This window comes from Ahaetulla prasina, chromosome 1, assembly GCF_028640845.1.
Source record: "Ahaetulla prasina isolate Xishuangbanna chromosome 1, ASM2864084v1, whole genome shotgun sequence".
NCBI lineage: Eukaryota > Metazoa > Chordata > Lepidosauria > Squamata > Colubridae > Ahaetulla > Ahaetulla prasina.
In genome coordinates this window covers 105,644,591-105,657,022 of record NC_080539.1, presented here as the reverse complement: position 1 = coordinate 105,657,022, position 12,432 = coordinate 105,644,591, and positions in this window count along the sequence as shown.

Here is a 12,432-nt window from a genome sequence, read left to right as displayed (position 1 = left end):
CAAGGAAAGATGTGCCAAAGGATCTGTCAGCAATCATGCAACTTCTAGATGGATTCAGTTGATTTATTCAGCTGCTGATTGAGAACAATGTCATGATTTGGCTTAGTGAACCAGTTTCAAGAAATAAATATTGAAGGAGTATTTTTGGGTGTGTTTCCTGAAGATAAATTAAGGAACCTAACAAAGGATTAGTGAAGCAACAACTCTTTTATCTTTAACAGAAAAAAAAATGCAATACAACAAATACGTGGGGGAGGAACAGACAAAACTTCGCTTCCAAGTAGCTATAATTTATCAGGTCTAGACTGAGAGAAAAAGTGATGTGGAAAAACAAAGCATAAAAAAAATCTCTCTGACTCTGATCTGATATTATCTGATTAAATAATAGTGTCTGCAAGCAATCAGCCAAGCTCAAAGAACATTGGGCGCTATCTAACAAAATGAAATTCAACAGTGAAAAAAGTAAGGTTCTACATTTAGGCCAAAAAAACAAAATGCACCAGTACCGTATATGTGGTACCTTGCTCAATAGTAGTACCTGTGAGAGGGATCTTGGAGTCCTAGTGGATAACCATCTAGATATGAGCCAGCAGTGTGCAGCAGCTGTTAAAAAAGCCAACACAGTTCTGGGCTGCATAAACAGAGGGATAGAATCAAGATCACGTGAAGTGCTAGTACCACTTTATAATGCCTTGGTAAGGCCACACTTGGAATATTGCATCCAGTTTTGGTCGCCACGATGTAAAAAAGATGTTGAGACTCTAGAAAGAGTGCAGAGAAGAGCAACAAAGATGATTAGGGGACTGGAGGATAAAACATATGAAGAACGGTTGCAGGAACTGGGTATGTCTAGTTTAACAAAAAGAAGGACTAGGGGAGACATGATAGCTGTGTTCCAATATCTCAGGGGTTGCCACAAAGAAGAGGGAGTCAGGTTGTTCTCCAAAGCACCTGAGGGTAGAACAAGAAGCAATGGGTGGAAACTGATCAAGGAAAGAAGCAACTTAGAACTAAGGAGAAATTTCCTGACAGTTAGAACAATTAATAAGTGGAACGACTTGCCTTCAGAAGTTGTGAATGCTCCAACACTGGAAATTTTTAAGAAAATGTTGGATAACCATCTGACTGAGATGGTGTAGGGTTTCCTGCCTGGGCAGGGGGTTGGACTAGAAGGCCTCCAAGGTCCCTTCCAACTCTGATGTTATGTTATGTTATGTTAACATAAGGACTTCAACATTCTCTACCCAAGTCCTCCACTATATTGCCTAAAACACCATAAAGGGTCATAGAGACAGTCTCCAAAATGATTTCTTCTGTCTGCAAACAAGTAGGGCATTCCTACTTTATTCCATTGATAGGTCTATCAATATAAACTACATATGTTTAAAGACACATCCATGAAAAGGACAGCAATTGGAATTTGTTTTCCTGGCATAGATGGAAGAATGAACAAGCAAAGAAATCCACCAGTTGGGAGCCACAGTAATTGCTATCTGGACCAAGCACCTAGCTGGTATCATTTCCAGACAGATTCTGCATGGAAGATAAGCAGCATGGTGGTGTAGTAACATGTGGTTAGAATGCAGTACTGTAGGATAATTTTGTTGACTACCATCTGCCTGCAATTTGGCAATTCAATTCTCACCAGCTCAAGGTTGACTCAGCCTTCTATCCTTCTGACATTGGTAAAATGAGGACCCAAATTGTTGGGGGCAATATGCTGGCTCTCTAAACTATTTAGAGAGGGCTGTGAAACACTGTGAAGTGGTATATAAATCTAAGTGCTATTGCTATTGCTATACGACTGCCATGGGAATAGTCCTATACATTAGTAAAAAAACAGTGACTGATGGTAAGTGGGACCAGGTCCTCAATCTTTGAAGAACATACAGACCTGTCAAGATTCAGCTAACCCCTTTTTGTATGTTTTAGGTGTGCTCCACTACTATATCATTCTTTCGTCTTCTTACTTTCCTCCTTCCCTAACTCATATCTATTAAGCTTTATTGGCTTTCTCTACACTATCCATGTTCCAGCTATTGTCCAACATCTCTGCCATGGGAGAAATTCTCTGAAGTTGTCTGTACTTGAATTTACTTCTCTTTCATTTTCATGCTCACCTCTAGCCCTTTCTCAGCATTATTGGATTTTGGAGTGAGTGGGTGGGTGGAATTACAGGCAGTACAAACTTTTGCAGATCTTAGCATTAGTCTCTCTGACTTCACTTGTCTTTTAATCTAAAATAATGTAAAATTATTTATTTATTAAATTTCTATATCTGCCCATCTCAGTCAATGACTCTGGGTGGCTTACAATTCAAAAAATAGATTACAATTAAGACACTAACATTTTAAAAGAATAAAAAATAATAATAAAAACATCCAAAATAAACATACATGGCAGCCAAGATAATTGGCCAATTAGCAATACAGTCAGGAAGCAGGGTCTTTAGCACACTCAGCAACCCTGGCATGGGAACATAGTCAGGTTTTTAGACCTTATGAAAGACTAACAAGATTGGTGTTATTCTAATCTCTGAAGGGAGGATGTTCCACAGAACAGGGGACACTGCGGAAAAAGCTTATTTTCTAGTTCCTGCCAGTCAATACTCTTTGGCTGATGGGATCTGCAGCATGTCCATTTTGCTAGGTAAGGTTGGATGGGTAGAGATTCTTGGAAAAAGGCAATCCCTTAGGCAACATGGTCCCAAGAAGTAGGTGGGGTGAAATCTACTTACCTTCCTTACCAGTTCGGAAGTGCACACACTGCGCGCACACGCGCTGGCTTTGCTCACATGCGTGCGCACATCCCATGCATGCACAGACCTTCTGCGCATGCACAAAAGGTCTGGTTAAGACCAGGAAGTAATGACACCCAGGTGGGTGGGCGGGGCTTTGCTCCACCATCACTACCAGATTGTCGAATTACCAGCCATGATCGCTACCGGATAGCGAGATCCGGTCAGAACCGGGAGCAATTCACCGTGGATGTAGGGTTTTAAAGGTGACAACAAGCATCTTGAATTGCACCCAGAAACACACTGGTAACTAATGATAGTATTTCATGTGCCATATAGCTGGCACCATTTACTCTCCGTGCAGCTGTTCCGGGGCAGCCCTGTGTAGAGTATGTTACAGCAATCTAAATGTGAGTTTATCAGAGCCTGAGTTACTGTGAGCAGCCCTCCTAGCCACGGCTACCTTTTTTAGAAGAAGTTGAATCTAGGAACACTTCCAGATTGTGTACTGGGTCTGTCTGGGGCAGTGCAACCCCATCCAGAACCAAAGATGGAAGAACCCGGCCTCCAGAAGGTCCAAATACCCACAGCCACTCTGTCTTGCTATGGTTGACAAGCACTTTGAATAATCTCTGACGCCAAATGATAGTATTACAGAATACTATAAAATCTGGAACAAACTGTACCAATGGTTGGAAAGGAGAAAGGGAATTGGAACAAAAAAGAGTTAAAGTTTGTAGAACTGACATGGGACAATATTTTGACAAATATGCAACTGAAGACAAGGGATATGTTTATAAGACCAAAGTAGCAATGTATGATAGGTAGTAATTGTTGTTATGTTAAAAAAATATGTATGGATATGACAAAATCAGGATGTGTCCAATGTTTTAAATGAGTACTTAATAAAAAACTTTTTTTAAAAAAGAAAAGAATAATCTCTGACATCCACCTCCCCTACTCTCAGTTGTTGTCAAACCCAGTTTGCTGGGCAGATCTTGTCTCAACCAGGTCTTGATAAAGCATGCTAGATCAGCCTTTTCCTAGACAATTAAATTGTGGATTAAGGTAGCTTGACCTAGACCTGTGATGGTGAACCTATGGCACGCGTACCAGAAGTGGCATGCAGCGCCCCTCTGTGGGCACATGAGTTGTTTCCTCAGTTCAGCTCTGCTGTGCATGTGCGCGCACCTCTTGCTGGCCAGCTGGTCTTTGGGTCTCTGCTGCGCATGTGCAGAGGCCACATGTGCATGCACACGGGGGCGCGCATGGGAAGTGCATGTGCATGTGTGGGGGTGGGGTGCATGCACGGGGTGCACAGATAAACGGGGATGGGGGACAGGGGGCACACACGCGTGCATGGGGGACATGTGCATGTGCATTGACCCGGGCACATGCACAGGGCCCACGTACACTGCATTTTGAGGGTTCGTGGGTACTCTCGCACATTCATGTGCACACACACATGCTTTGGGCACTTGGTCCAGGAAAGGTTAGCCATCACTGACCTAGACTGATCTAGTTCATCATCTAGTTCATCTGCCATCCAAGGCCTGGGGCTGAGAGTGAGAAATTGGAATGTATCACAGGAACAAGATGCCTGTGGCTCAGTCCAGTGATTGGCTCATTTTTTGACTCTTACCATATTTTCCTTTACCAATCACTATTCGAATCTTATGGCCTGTTCCCATCCCTTCAGAGCCCTCCCCGCTTCCCTGTTCAGAGCAATGCATGTCCCAACCTGTGGCTCACACCTCACATGCACAATTCCTGAGAGGTTGCTACCCAAAGCACTTCTGACTAGCACTCAGCACATTAGCATCTTTTTGCTTCACTACAAATGAGCACTGTTTTAATATTTATTTATTTATTCATTCATTCATTCATTCATTTATTTATTATTCATTTATTTGTCAAGTACGTATTAGATAATATATATAAGTATAAGCATGAATTGAATACATAAAATGAATACAAATAAAGGGAATATTAGGACAGGGACGGTAGGCACACTGGTGCTCTCATGCACACCCCTTACAGACCTCTTAGGAATGGGGTGAGGTCAACAGTAGACAGTCTTAGGTTTAAATTTGGGGGGATGAAACCACAGAGTCAGGTAGTGCATTCCAGGCATTGACCACTCTGTTGCTGAAGTCATATTTTCTGCTATCGAGTTTGGAGCGGTTTACGCTAAGTTTGTATCTATTGTGTGCTCGTATATTGTTGTGGTTGAAGCTGAAGTAGTCATTGACAGCTAAGACATTGTAGCAGGTAATTTTATGAGCCACGCTTAGGTCATACCGAAGGTGGTGTAGTTCTAAGGTTTCTAAGACCAGAATTTCAAGTCTAATGGCATAAGGTATTTTGTTGCAAGCAGAGGAGTGGAGGACTCTTCTTGTGAATATTTCTGGACACGGTCAATTGTATTAATGTCCAATATGCAGTGCGGGTTCCAGAAAGATGAGCTGTGTTTGAGGATTGGTCTAGCAAATGTTTTGTATGCTCTGGTTAGTAGTGTAATATTACCGGAGAAGAAGCTACGCAAGATTAGGTTTACAACTCTTAGTGCCTTTTTGGCGATTTAGCAATCTTTTTTTTTTTTTTTGACAAATAGATTGAGCTATGCAGGAAGAAATGAGGTACAACAGAAGTGCAAAATATGCTAGCTAGTATATTCAATTCAAAAAGCATTTGAGAGATACTCAATCACATGTAGCTGTCAAATACTATATCTTCAAATGCTTTTCTACTACATAGAATAATGTCATTCTTAAAGTGCCAGCAAATATTTGCTAGGAAAAACACTAGAAGTCTTTTGGCTTACATTTCTCACAAGCATGCAACCTTCCTCTCTTCAAGAAAATTATGTAGGAGATTCCACTTCCTTTTTTATTTTGTAACTGCATGCTTATAATCTAAATTCTCATGGTTAGATTTGCCAAGATGTTCAAGGAGAGGAAGGACCAGGAATGCAAGTCAGACATTAAAGTGAATGAGTAAATATTGCATTTTAGACGTAAACAGAGTGTATTTTATCTTTCCAGTCAGAATCAAGCTGTTGGGGGAAATGTTGAAGAAGCTAGAAGTACTGAAGGTATCAAAACTGCATATCTAAACTCAAGATGATCTGAGTATTACATTATCACAAGGTGGAACAGTCACTTATAAAAAGAGGAAGGAGGATTTGCTTCCTTGGCAATTTCACACTCAAAATGGAAAGCTAATTCCGTGGTGCATGCTCTCTTTCAGTTGCCTCTAACCAGGGGTGGGTTTCAAAAATTTTAGCAAGAGGTTCTCTGCCCAGTTGCTGGGTGGGCGTGGCCACGGTAGGCATGGCCTAGTCAGCCTCCTGCACCATGGCAGGGGGGTGGAGTTTTTGCCCTCCCCGGGCTCCAGAGTCTTTCCTTGAGCCTCCAGGAAGGCGAAACCGGTCTCCCCAGGAGGCCCTCTGAAAGTCCTTCCCGAACTTCCGGTAGGCCTGTTTTTCACCATCCCCAAGACTCTGGGCATGCCCTGTGCTTACCTGCATCCAAAACAGGCTGCATGGGGACTCCTGGGAGGGGCAGGGTGAGGTGGATGAGGCCAGCCAGGAGTGGAATTTGGGGGTTCTCCGAATTGCACAGAATCTTAGCTAGAGGTTCTTCCGAACCCCTGCGAACCCCAGCAGCCCACCCCTGCCTCTAACATATTCTGAAATACCCTATCAAAGTTACAGTGTTATAAGAGACAGGGGGCTGCTGCTGCCAATTTATGTTTCCAACTTCTTTCTGAAGGTATTTGATAATAACCATATTTGGTAACAATGATAAGATATCATCAGGTTCCATCTCTTTCCATATCTCCAAAGCTGCAAATAGCAGTCAAGAACTATGAAAGTGATGTGAAAAATGGATGTAGCACATCTCCTATAACACGTTGTTAGGTTCCAAAAGACTGCTGAAAATTTATTGCAACCATTCAGAGAGAGATTGTATTTCTATCAGGTCAGGGAAATTGATGGCACAAAATTAGCTTGTCTTAAAATATTTATAACCCTTTAGAATATTTGATATGACCTTTCCTCCAATTTACTAGCTATGTAATAAATTTGATGGACTAAATAGAGTTTTTGTAGATGCTTTAAAATACTCCTTTTTTTTTTTTTAATAGCATGGCTCATAAGACTTTGGTGGTTTTGGCTCCTGAGCAGAATGTTGAAGCAGCTTTCAAAGTAACTTGCTGCAATCTTGGCTGAAAAACCACAAACACATATGGCAATGAATTTAGTGTTTATTAAAAAATGTGGAGGGCCTTGAGTTTGAATGGGAAAATTACCTTGCTACTTATTAAACTGTCCAGAAATGTTTACCTTCACAAATATAAAATACTGAATTACATATGCCAAAGAAAAGAATTATTACAGTTATTGCACTTGTTGAAAATTAAATCTTCCATGCTGCATAATATTTAGTAATACTGACCTCCCAACATCCTTATGATGACTAAACCATATTTTGGTGTTTCCTAAAACAAGAGAGAGAGAGAGAGAGAGAGAGAGAGAGAGAGAGATCAGTGATGATGCTTAAATAAAAATACAATTCCTGAATTATGCTTCCCAAATCTAAATAGCTTTTAAACCTGACAAGACAAGGCAGTCACACCTACATATACTTCCATTTAAATCAAAGGAATAAATCAATTTTAAAATGTAACACCTATTTCTTTCCACTTCCATTTCAGTTAGATTTGAGTTTTTATTGAAGTATCAGTGGTGCATTAGCCAAAAAAATCTTACCCCTAAAAGTCAACCTAGTCTAGAGCACTGTCCTCTACATGAGCCTCCCTTGGAGATTATTTAGAAGCTTGGTCAGTCCAGAATGCAATGGCCCAATTAATGACTGGCTCTTCACAAGCTGTTCACAAGCACATAAATCCTCTGCTCCAGGCTTCCTATTAGCTTCCAGGTACAATAAGGGAGCTAGTGAATACATATTATATCCAATCAGTGGTGGGATTCAAATAATTTAACAACCGGTTCTCTGCTCTAATGATTTCTTCCAACAACCAGTTCACCAACTGCTCAGAAAGTTAACAACCGGTTCTCCTGAAGTGGTACGAACTGACTGAATCCCACCATTGAATCCAATGCATTCTATGGCTTGATACTTGAAATATTTTTCCTGCCCAACTCATTCATTCTTAGCGGAGCTGTTGGCGAGGCCTGTAGGCAGTGCTGTTTGATGGCAGTCTCAAGATAACTTTCCAGTAAATATCAGGCTGACTTCCATGTCTGAAAACTAAGTGAGTCTAGAGGGGCAATGTTAAATGATAGGATAACAAAGATAGTCTGGTTTATTTTATTATTATGGTTTTAATCTGTATTTTAGTCTTACTATGAATATTTTATTTCTGAATGCCTTGTCTTTTGTTGTTCTTAATTATAGTAAATCAGTCTTATGTATTACAGTGTAAGTGTTATTTTTGTTGGTAACCCAATCAGCCAGATGTTTAGATTGGATCTGGGATTTTTATCCGCATACTCAGATAGTTGTAGTGACATTCTTCATCCAGACTCATTATTTTTTTTCCATAGAGCATATTGATTCCTTCAATATTTACTATTTTTCTTTGTTTGATGGTGAGCGTGGCACATTTGTCCAGTGCAAACCCCATTACAATATCTTGGCTGTATATTGAGTATTATTGAGTATTGAGCAACAATTCTATTTTAGAGGGCGTTTTCCCATAGAACTTCTGGTCATCCGTGTAAAGCTACAGTATGCTGTATATTTGCAATGTTGATATGTTCAAATGGTGCTCCAGATGTTTTGGGCTTGCACCCAAGGTCAGAGGTGGTTTTCAGCAGGTTCTGACCAGTTCTGGAGAACCGGTAGCAGAAATTTTGAATAGTTCGGAGAACCGGTAGTAAAAATTCTGACTGGCCCTGCCCCCATCTATTCTCTGCCTCCCAAGTCCCAGTTGATTGGGAGGAAATGGAGATTTTGCAGTAACCTTCTCCTGCCACAACCACCAAGCCATGCCCACCAAGCCATGTCATGCCCACCAAGCCACACCCACAGAACCAGTACTAAAAAATTTTTAAACCCACCACTGACTCAAAGTGCCTTTGTAAGTCTAAGTGCTATTACTATTGCTACTTGTTTTCTTTTGCCATAGTCATTTGATTTCTATATGCAGGCATTTGCAGTTTGTGATTTTCTTCAGTTTTTTCTCTCTTATTCTGCTATCCAGAGTGTTTTGAGTTTCTTATCAGCAATTGAGCCTAAAGTGTTCAGGCTCAAACTTCAGCCTGGGATATTATGTGGCAGGTGCCTGTGTGTTTGAATTCTAAAATCCCAGAGTACTTTAACTTCTATTTTATTTTCTATTTTTTGTTTTTTCTGTTTTATGGTCCCAGGTATTCTTATTTGCTGGCAAATTGTATCTCGTGCAGATTCTCCAATGTACATAAAGAAACATTAAGAAAATGTTGGATAACCATCTGACTGAGATGGTGTAGGGTTTCCTGCCTGGGCAGGGGGTTGGACTAGAAGGCCTCCAAGGTCCCTTCCAACTCTGTTGTTATATTATATTATATTACTATTGTTGCTCTTTTGTCATGCTGTGGTGTGTAGTCAGTTTTTGCAATCGTGTAGCAGCTAAAAGTGGTCCACCGTTTCTTCAGCTTCTTTTCAGAGGTAGTGAACAAGAAGTTAGCCTCTTCCTCGGGATTACACCAATGTCTCTAGAAGTGGAAGAAAATTGCTCTTGAAAAGATATTGTTTTCGTGCTGTCAAATTCTGGAACTTCACTGTCATTTATAGTCTGAGCTGTGTTCTTAATTCTGGCTTTGTATGCATTTGTTCTTAAGGCTTGGTCTTGTGAAGCCAGAATTAGCTCCTCTGTGTCTTTCTTCAATTTTTCTGCTCTTAGCCATTGCCAGATTTTGTTATATGTATTGTCTGTTACTTTTCTTTTCTTTTAAAAAGAAAAAGAGCCATGGTGGCACAGTGGTTAGAACTTAGTATTGCAGGATAATACTGCCGACTACCAGGAGTTCGATCCTAACTGGCTCAAGGTTGACTCAGTCTTCCATCTTTCCAAGGTCAGTAAAACAAGGACGCAGATGGGTAATATGCTGACATTGTAAACCGCTTAGAGAGGGCTGTAAAGCACTACAGAATGGTATATAAATCTAAGTGCTGTTGCTATTGCTAATGTAGTGGCCATGTAATATGCCCTGCGCCATGTCTCTTTTCTATTCTTTTTTGTAGGCCAATTTGGTCTCTTCAGCATTCAGCAAGTCTTCATTGTGTACTACTTTCAATATATCTTCTTCTCTGTTCTTCAGATATTATTCCAATGCTCATTTTATTGGACATTTTTTAAAAATAATTTTTATTAAACAGATTTAAAAAACAAACAAAAAAGAAATATTAACACTTTCTTTTCAACAGTTTCGCGTCGGTGATCAATACTTATACATTTTCCCTCTCTTATCCTAATGTATCTTTTATACATATATTTCTAATATATCATATATATATATATATATATATATATATATATATAAATATATATATATATATATATATATATATATAAATATAATTATTTTATTTACATATATACCTAGATATACACGTGTACCCAATTTCCTTTCCACAATTTCTGTTTCTTCCTATTTGTTCTTCTATTTCTACTCCTAATTTATCCGTTATTTAATCTTTCCTTGTTATTGGACATTTTTATTATATTAATATACCTAAGTCTCTGGTGCACTTGTAATACCCACTTATTTTTCTTATTAAGTAAAGTCTGTCAAAATCGCTGTGTGGATGAAGGGCACGATTCATCGTCATTACTTTTCTGGTCTTTCTATCCAGGGCTTTTAGTTTTGCTTGAGTCCAATCAGAGATGGTATTCAGCTGGGTGTAGATGGTATTTCACCCAGGGGTGAAATCTAAAAATTTTCCCTACCGGTTCTGTGGGTGTGACTTAATTGGTGGGCGTGGCTTGGTGGTCAGGTGACTGAATGGGCATGGCCAATAATAAATAATAAAAATAATAAAGTATGCAAAACTTGGGAGCGCACAGGTCTACCTTCTTTAAAAATAGAGGCACCAATCTACCAATTGCCTTTTTTGGGGAGGCACTGGTCTACCTTCTTTAAAAATTGAGGCACCGGTCCACTAGCTGCCTACAGCACTGATCAGCTGTAGTGCGGCCCTTTGAAGCACCGCGGCAGTCATTTAAGGCCGTTTGCAACCATATTACCACCGAGAGCTTCAGGGACAGAGAAGAGGAACAGTGAGGTGTGGGCGGGGGGGGCAGGGATTTTTGCTACCGATTCTCTGAACTACCCGCCCCCATCGCTACCGGATCACATGATCCGGTCTGAACCGGGAGCATTTCACCCCAGCCCCACCCCCACCCCCACCCAGACATAATGCTGCCCTATTTAGCCATGTTTTTGAGGCCTGGTGCATGTGTGAAAGGTGTGTGCATGACCAAAGCACATGCACGAAGGCTGGGTACATGTGCAGAAGGCGTGCGCGGGGCGAACCAATAGTAAAAATATGTGGAACCCACCACTGAGTCCAATCCATCTGTGTATAGTGGACTCAAACAGAATTATTACAGTTAGCTTATTACTCACACTACAATCTTAAACTCTCAATAATAGTCCAGAAGCTCCACAGACTACCAACCTCCAGGAACTTCCCAGAAGTACATCTGAATTAAGGAAGCATTAGTGAGGTGGCAACAGGATGCGATCATAGCTTCTTTAAGAAACAACTGAGAGACCCACCCATATCATAGCACATTTCCTGCTTTAGATCTGAAGAGCAGCACATTTCCAGTAATGTTATATGTAATAGAGCCATCTTATTATAAAAAGCAACAACAGAAAATATCATTACGGTATTTTTGATATGCCATATGTCATGTTAAGCAGTTTTCTCTCTATCCAAAAATAGTAAAAAAAAATATTGCATTCTACCTGGTGCTAAGCAGATGTGTGAAATGCCCAATATTCCTCTTCAAAGCACACTTGATAATCCTGCTTTGTGCTGAGAATATAATCAAATAATGTCTATCTCAATCTAACTTCTATCTCATGTCTATTTAAAAGGTAAACTAGACTCAAATAACTTTCATTGATTTTATTAGGACTTGAATACACCTAAGATCTAAGGCATAGAATCACTATTTTTTTAAAAAAAAACCTCTAGGTGATCCAGAAATTAGATATTAACTTCAATATTTAAGAGCTAAGGCATTATTAGAGAGACAGTTTGATCTAGTGGTTAAAGAAACAAACTGGGGGACCATGAGTAACTGTTCCACTTTAGGCACAAACATAGCTAGGTCTGTCAGCCCTAGGAAGAAGGCTAGGAAAACCTTTTCTGAAATCTTGCAAGAAAACTGCATAAACTTGTCTAGGAAGTCACCAGGAGTTAAATGCACACACACACACACACACACACACACACACACACACACACACACACACACACAAACAGAGGGGGGTGGGGGAGAGAGAGGGAGAGAGAGAGAGAGGTCTTTATTTCTGACTCTTTTCCCTCTGTTTTTGAACATTTATCATCCCATTTCTAACACGCTTCCTTGGAAATCAATTCAGCAAATATGAATGGAAAGCAGATAAATACATTTTGAAACAGTTGATTTAGAATACAAATCACAGATTCATT